The following is a 9,451-nucleotide window of genomic DNA, read 5'->3' on the forward strand; positions in this document are numbered from 1 at the left end:
TTCATATTTCTAATACTTAATGCTATCATAATTCTTTATCAAGGCTTCTTGAACTTATACACACTTCTTTTAGATAGATCATATGTGTGTCTAAAACAATTTAGACTAATTGCTAAATCGCACAATTCGAATCATGGAAAGGGATACCGTAACCATAATCAAATTCGAGAATCCAATTTTCACAATCACTATCTTCTCAAAATCGCTTCTCAGTGAAAGCATTTCCTCACAGTCATTTTCATGAAGGAGGGAATCTTATGACACTTAGATTTTAATGGTGTATGTGTTTCTATCCATGTGAATTTTTCAAAAACAAAGGTTGCGACAAATCCAAACTCATATGGACCGAACTCTTAATCTTGATTTCTTGCCTTATGGTAACACGAGTGCCCACCATGTCTTCCAAGCAGTTAAGCAGCTCACCCTTTCCTATCAATGTACTTTTCATTGACCAATTCCCTTGCTTTTTATGTGTTCAAATGAGAACTCATATAACTTACATGCATAATTAAGTCAATTTGAATGGCACAGAAACAAAATAACGTCAACACGATATGTTATAAATCTCAAGTCGTGTGCTAGTGATGATCGATAAGGTTTATTTTGATTTGTTCTTGAAACCTTTCAAGACCATTAAGACTCACACAGACTCCTTGACATATAAGATTCTCTTGTCAATAAACATTTCTTGACAAACAAATATTCAAGAGTTAGTGTAGCTTTTATCAAGACAAAACACTTCATAAAATTGGTCCTAGTTGGTCTTTGTCTTTTCCAAGACATCACAACTTTCCAATTTTAAATGTGCAAGAATAAGAAAAGTTTTTCATATTCTACATTTGATGAATGTTATAAACCTTCTTAAGACTTGTCACTCAATGTCAGAATCTTAACTTTAAGACTTGTTTCGGAACGAAGTATGATTGACTTCTTGATTTAACCATTTCTTTAATTCTTGATTCCTCTTCTTAGACATACAATTGCACTAACACTCACTTAGAGGATCAATTGAGATATGGTTCTTAATCATTATGACCTATCATAAAACATAATGTTAGAAACCTTCAAACATCAATTTTCATGATAAAGTCAACCAAGTTGCATGATTCCAATTTCTGTCATGATTCCAATTAGTAAATCATGACGAATATCTTTGTTACCAAATATGTTATGTCAAGAATTTATCAATTTGGGCGATGAGAAACTCTCCATATTTGGTAAATTCTTGACATAACATAATTAAGAATCAAATCTATTATTGCTAATATTAGAAACCTTCAAACATCAATTTTCATGCATGCCATTGCAAGGATAAATAAATAATATAAAATCAAAATTTATTTCATTGCGGAAAAATTTGTCCTTATAATGCAATTAAAAAAAATATGCTTATACATATTTCTTAGCAATCTTATTCTAACTCTAAGTAGTAGCTCAATAATCTAATCTTCAAGAATGCGATCGAAATCCATTTCTTCACGATTAAATTCTGCTCACTTCTTCCTTTAAGCTTCCTTTCTTTTCTTCAATTTTACAAAACATCAAAATGTAATCTTATCACATCATGTATCAAGAATATATAATAGGAACTTAAAAGAGTTAGTTAATGGATTTTACCTACGACTGTCCCATCTCTCAGATCTCTTAGGTAAATAGGGCAACTTCGACTCCAACGCCCCTTCTCTAGGCAATAAAAGCAAAATGACTCTTTCAAAACAGCACATGGAACTACTTCAGACTTTGTCTTTGTCTTATGATCATGGAATGCCTTTCGTTGCCATTGCCTATATCCATAGAGGTTTGGAAGGCAGATTCACCAATCAACTTTGCTTTTCCATTGCGCCAAACCATTGCTGATTCAGCAGCAATAAGCATATAGGTGAGATCTATGAGTGTCACGTTGCGGTTCATCATATAGTACTCTCTTAAGAACTCACTATACGAGTTAGGAAGTGACTGAAGAACCCAGTCAACAGCTAGCTCCTCATAGACAACCGATCCCAACATTCTTAGCCTATCAATGTGTGACTTCATCTCTAGGATGTGTGCACACACCGACTTTCCTTCTTCACGTTTACTTGCCAAAAAGGCTTGAGTGAGTTTGAACTTTTCAATCTTTCGAACTTTTTGGTTAGGGAGAATAATAGGAGGAGGTCGAGGAAGTGAAGCATGATCTCTTGTTCCTCGATCGAATCGTGGAATATCATCTTCATGTGGAAAGCTTGTTCCACGGGATTTGTGAATACCATAGTTGTCATACTTTGATATCTACAAAATGGGATAAACAAATTCAAGTTAGTTGATTGATTGAGTCCTTAATAAATCACCCAAATGAGATATTAAGGCTAGGACCCAACACAATACGCTACAACCTAGAAAAGGGATTTCATAATCTAGTTGCAGAATAGTTGAAGGTAATTGAATGACGATTCACTAATTTTCCACCTTGAAAAATGAAAAACTGATTAAGTTTTAAATGCTCTAAAAACTCCTAGATCATATGAGATTCATTGAACTTTTCAATGGCATATTTAAATCTCGATATGCCCCTCTAGTTTGTGACTGGGATACCAAGGATCACAAAGCAAGTGTGAATAACCATGTAAACTTACATGGTGCCCCCACATGTTACAGTCACCTATTCGATGTGTCGGTTAACCACACACACTCCACCGAACTATGACAAACATTGAGTCACCATTTGCTACCTTTTCTTAAAACCATTTAGTGTGCTGGTTAACCACACACGCTCCACTAACGTCTTTGCAAGGGAACATAGCCTAATTTCATGGAATTGCATCAATTCACTTTTGCTTAAAGTAACTAAGATTGGTAATTTTGTAAAAGCATTTAGTTACTTTTGTACTTCATTATACTTATAATGGAAGGTTTATGTCCTATCCTACCCATTCGGCTAACAACCCTCCACTAGTCAAGAGTGCGGTGGGTAAGAGTGGATACCCATTCAATCACCATTTTATAGACAATTTCCTTAAACACCCCTTATAGACCAACTTCGTGAATAACACCTACTAACGGTAAGACTGACTTTTACTCATATATATAATGCTAGACTTTTAATGTTATATATAGTATAGGGTGTATTTGACACTTTTAAAATACTAGGTGGTCTAATTTAACAATTATACTTTTAATTCAATCAACTTGTAAACCATAAAATTTTATGGATTTATTAAACCTCTTTTAATTATACACCTTAATTAATTTAACAATTATACTTTTAATTATACTTTGAACTTTTCAAAACAATACTAGGGTTTTAGAATTTAACATTTTTAAATTAAACTTTTAATCAACTTTTAAATTCTAAAACTTGAGGGTAAGTTTTGAAACATTTCAAAACATTAGGGTTTTAACAATTTCAATTTCAAAACCAAAAACTTTTGAGTTCAAATTTAAATTATAAAACCTAAAAGGGAAAAATTGAAACTTTTCATAACACAAGGATCAAATAACAAATAATATAAACTAAACAATCAATTGAATCATTATCTATATTTGACCTTATTTTAATTTATTGCAAAATAAGTTACCCAATTAATACAAATAATCAAACTTTATCATATAAGGAAGTTATTATCTAATCAATTGGTAATTATCTTTTGTTTTATGAAGCATATACTCACAAATGTGAATAAAATTGGATTTTAATGACTTAGAACAGATAAGGCAATTATCCATGATTAAAACAGCAAGAAATCCCAAAATCGCCGAGTACCCCTATGGACTCGCCGAGTAGGAGCCTACTCATCGAGTACAGAATGGGACTCACTGAGTTCATCAGGCAGGTGGCTCAAAACTCGATTTTGCAACTTGAACAAACATACAAGGCATCAATACAATAGAAACCAATCAAGGCTCTGATACCACTAAAGGGTTTTGGCAATAAGAACATCCTATGTGCTCATACAAACCCTAATGCTTGGATCTAGGTTTCTCTGTTGTACATGCAATTCATCCAAGACTATAAACCCTAGATCTAGTATATGATAATCAATATAACATATGAATTAGGGTTTAGATCATACCTTGATTGTTATGTGGCAAGAACAATCACAATTCCTCCTTGTGTTGACTTTAGAAAGCTTAGAGTCACAAATGTCACTCCTCTAATGGTTCACAAACACCAAGAGCAATAGGATGAAGAAGAGAAGAGAAGAAACACCAAAAAACATGTAGAAACCCTAAGGGTTCAGTTTCCCACGTTTTTGGTGCCCAAGGGGTCCTTAAATAGTGAGACTATTCGGGTTATCTAATAAAGAAACCCTAATTTGGATGCTTAAGCCTTAAGCAACCCATGGAATCCTTCCTTAAAGGCCCTAGGACGATTTCTAATGGGTTTCCCTTTAGAATTCGTCCAACCTTATATAATAAGGTAATCCATAGCCCAATTGCAATTATCTTATAATTACAATTCTAGTCCCTTAAGTTTAATTAATCTCTTTTAGCCACAAAATTAATTCTTAATTAATTATTGACTAATATTAATTAAACAATGTATAAATAAATCAAATTTAATCCTTTCTCTCCATAATTCATCCTATCAAGTTGCTTTGGTGAAGGCAACCCAAAAGGACCATGCACCATCGGGTCAAGTACATACCAAAATAGTTATGGACTTAGACACTAATTTAACAGTTGGCTACCATGACAGCAGAACTCTAAAAATCCTATGAAGATTTCTGCCATTATGAGATGCACCAGGACCTGATTGAGAGATACCATTAGAGTGCTCGTCAAGAGAGGTATGAAATCATCTCTTCCATGATAACAACCAGGATGAAGGTGTTGGATTAATGTCTAAGTCCATAACTATAATTGGTAAGACTTGACCCGACCCGGCATGGTCCATTTGGGTTGCATGGCATCATGCACTTGGATAGACTATAATGAGAGAAATAAGAAACTTATGGTTATTAATATATTATAAGTTCTAGTATATTAATAATAAGAATAATGAGATTATTTAATTAGTATTGATGAAGAATTAATCTAGGATTAATTAAGTGATCAAAAGAAGACTAATTAAATATATGGGTTGATTATGTAAATCATCCATACTTGTATAGTGGGCTAATGCTCCATGGATAATCAAGATGGGCTCAAAACCATAGGATCGTCCATGGATGCTCCATGGTGTATTTGAAACCATGGATCCAAGGAAATGGAAAGCCATGACAATTAGGGTTTACCCTAATTATAACACTATATAAAGATATTATTCTTGACAAAATCGGCACGAGAAATAGTAAGAAAAGGGCTAGCCGATTTTCATGAAGTGTAGAATTCTCTCAAGTTATTCCAAGTGTATTTGGTGTTGTGTGAACCATTTGAGGTGTCACACTTGGGGCACTAGGCACTCAAGCTTCATGAAGACACTCTACATCAAAGAGGTATGTATTCTATCTTGTTATACTGATAGTTTTGTATGCTAGATTAGGATAATACCTTGGATGTTCATATTTGCATGTATAATAGAGAAAACATAGATCCAAGGTATTTAGGGTTGCATGTACACTTAGGAGTGTTGAAATGCTCATAACCCAACAGTGGTATCAGAGACTAGGCTTGTTTTCTTGTTATACTTGCAAATGGAGCTGAAAAATTGAGTTTTGATGTTGTCTGCCAAGAAGACTTGCCGAGTCCATGAAGGGACTCGACGAGTGCAAGGCAAAAAGCATCCAACTCGCCGAGTTGGTTAGTGCACTCGACGAGTTGGACCCCCAGACAGCATAAACTCGACTTTTTTGGCTGGAATTGGGTTAGGAACATTACCCTAAGATGGTTTTGAACTTATAAACATGTTTTTGATGTGGTAATGTTCATGCTAATCCAATTTCAAATATAATTGTCAATAGATTCATGTTTTGTATTAGTTTAAAGGTTAGACTAATTACATGAAAAAGTTTGATTTGAATTATCTTGTTCTTATGAGTTGCTTAGATTAATAGAAAAGTTGAGTGAAATAGTTGTTTTCAATCCAAATTAATCTAAGAGTTGATTCTAAAATGTGTTTTTGTAACTTGTCCTCAAGTTATATGAAAAGTCACATTTAAGTTTCATAAAACTCATAAAAGTTGGCAAAGGTTACAAAATGAAGAGTCTAGTTCTAATTAATTGGAGTTATGACTCCATAATTTGTCCTCAAGTTATGGAGGACCAAGAGTCTCTTGATTAAATAAAAAAAAAAGTGTAACCTTAATTAATTCCATAAGTTATAAAATAAAGAAAAGTTAATTCTTTTATTAGTTTAAAGTCTTCCATAACTTGTCCTCAAGTTATGGAACTTGAAGAGTTTTTGGATTAAAACTACTTTAAACACATAATTTATGGAATTAATTAGTTTTGAATAGTTTCAAAACTTGCCCTCAAGTTTTGGAATTTGTAAAGTTTTCTCTTATGAATACTTTAATTCCAAGTTAGCCCTTAGAATTTTAAAAGTTAAAATTCAACCCTTATACTTTATAATATTATAAGTTAATAATATATATATATGTATAAGAGTAAAGTCAGTCTTACCGCTAGTACGCCTCATTCACGAAGCCGGTCTATAAGGTGGGTATAAGGTTGTTGCCTATAAAATGGCAACTTAATGGGTGTCCACTCTCACCCACCGCTTGCTTGACTGGTGGAGGGTCGTTAGCCGAACGGGTTTGGCAAGACTATAATTCTCCCTTCATTAAAAGTATTAATGATAAATACTAAGTAACTAAACTCTTAATAATACCCAATCTTAGTTACTTAGGAAAATGTGAATAAGGTGCTAATCCATGAAATTATACTTTGCACTTTGTTTAAAGTCAGTTAGTGGAGCGTGTGTGGTTAACCGGCACACTAACTCGTATTTAACAAGGTAGGCAAAGGATAACTTAATGTTTATCATAGTATCGATGGAGTGTGTGTGTTTAACCGGCACATCGATTGAGGGGTAAACAATTAAGGGTACCAAGTAATTTGCATGGTTACTTCACACCTTGTTTTGTGATCCTCGGCATCCCAGTCACAAAACCTGAATGGCACAATCGAGATTGAAACATGCCATTGAACAATTCAATGAATCTCAAAGATCTAGGAGTTTCAAAAACCAATTAAAACCTAATTAACATTTCGTTTATCTTGGTGGAAATTGGTGAATCGTCATTCACCTACCTTCAAATATTTTATAGCTTGGATTATGGCATCCCTCTTCTAAGTTATAAAATAGTTTGTTGGGTCCTAGCCTTAATATTTCATATTGGGTGTCATATTAAGGACTTTAAGATCAACTATCTTGAATATCTCCCAAAACATGTCTGGTTTAGACATTTATGATCTTCCCAAATCTCTTGAAACAAGCTTTCCTAAATGAAGATGATGTTCCATGGAAATCATACTTCTCTCACCTCCTCCAATTATTCTCCCTAACCCACAAGTTCTTCAGAAGTTTAAGGTCACTCAATCCCTATTGGAAAGTAAAGGTCTAGGTGTGGTCACATCTTGGAGATGTAGTCACATATTGACAAGTCGGGAGAGTTGGGTGTCAAAGTCTTGAGAAAGTTGGTGGTTCAATCACTTTCTAAGTCACATAGTGAGTTCCTTTGGGACACCTATGAAACAGACTATGACAAGACCCTTAATGATCTTATCTATTTGTTAAGATAAACTTCCTTAAAACTTGATGGACATTGACAATAGTGACACAGGAAATCAAGAAAAGCATTCTCTTCCCAATGGAAAGGGATCAGCCATAGTCAACTAGGTTCACCAAATGGTAAAGAGAAAAGCTAAGTTTGTGATAGTCCCGTGTACCATTATCAAAGGGTCCATATGTTTATATTGCCAAAGGAAGGGTCATTAGTTGCGAAGCTGCCAAATTTAGCTAAGGATGTTAAAGTCAATAAGTTTGACTCTACTTCAGGTAAAGTCCACTATCTAACTCTGCTAAGTTTGTATTCTGAGATTCTTATTACATGATGTTACTGGGTCACATGTTAATGTTTTAAGAATCAAAGAAAAGTAAAGGAACTTAAAGAAAGAATATGCTGAATCTGATCGCATAGATGGATTTCTATCACATAATTTGAAAATCGGATTCTTGAGCTACTTCTTAGGAGTTATGAGATATTGCTTAGGAATAGATAACAACATGTTTTCATATGGATTGTAAGGATAAGTTTTTCCGCATAGTTTTAAAATAAAAGAAAGTTTTTGATTTTAGTTATTTTAAAATATCCTTACAATGGCATTTGAGGAAAAATTGTTGCTTATATGATTCCAATAATAGCAAGAGTGAAAATATGAAATTGATTCTTTCATTTGTGGTAATGTCTAAATTTACCAAATAAGGAAAGATTCTCATCACTTAAGTCTGAATTGGACCGGAACTTGGAATCATGCAAGTTGTATAGCATGATGAATGAGAACTTTCAAGTATTGGAAAATTAAGACTAATTACTTGTTCACATGGATATGTGAGTCAAGTAATGGACTAAGGGATCGAGTACATAGTCATGTGCACTGATTAAGTCCACCACAAAAGATTGATATGACTATTCGTCATAGTTTACTAAAGCTCAGTAAATATGATTATACTTACAAGCTTAAGTGTAACTCTGAGACATTGGAAAAGGTTCCAATGTAAGGCAAAGCGAATAAAAAGAATCAAATTAGGCAGAAGGATAGACGTTTCTCACATTTGAAAAGATGGGAGAGTACCTTCGTATCAGTTTTTATGATCATCTTAATGATTTAGAGACCTTATCACAATTCATCCTCTAAGTGCTTTCTTATAGCTAGGAAGAGGAACTATGAATTGTTGAAGTGGTTAAATCAAGAAGATGATTCATACTTCGTTCCAAAAACAATTCTTAGAGTCATACTCCAAGATTGTAACTTAAGTGACATGTCTCAAAGAAGGTTTAAAACACTTGTCAAATGTAAGAGTAAAAGTTTTCTACTCTTGTACATTTGAAATTGGTAAGTTGTGATGTTTTGGATAAAACAAAGACCAACTTAGGCCAATTGTGTGAAGTGTTTGTCTTGGTTAGAATCCACACTATCTCTTGGATGTTTGACAAGGGAGTCTTATAGGTCAAGAGGACAGTGGGAGTCTTAAAGGTCTTGAAAGTCTCAAGAACTAATCAAGAATAGAACCTGAAGTTCTTCACTAGCACACGACTTGAGGTTTATAACCTATCGTGTCGACATAGTCTGTGCCCATTCCAGTTAAAGTTGAGTTCTAAGAGTTCTCAATTGGTTGCACAACAACATGGAAGCAATGGCAGGCCCTTGAGCTGCCAGGTGGCAAGAAGTTAAGATTGAGTTCAGTCCATATGAGTTTGGATTTGTCATTATCCTTGTCTTGTGACTATGGTTTTGACAACTCACATGGATAAGAAAACATCCACCATTAAATCTAAATGTCATAAGGTTTCTCTCCGATTCATGAAAA

Source organism: Lactuca saligna, chromosome 5 (assembly GCF_052625555.1).
Source record: "Lactuca saligna cultivar CGN05327 chromosome 5, ASM5262555v1, whole genome shotgun sequence".
NCBI classification, from domain to species: Eukaryota; Viridiplantae; Streptophyta; class Magnoliopsida; order Asterales; family Asteraceae; genus Lactuca; species Lactuca saligna.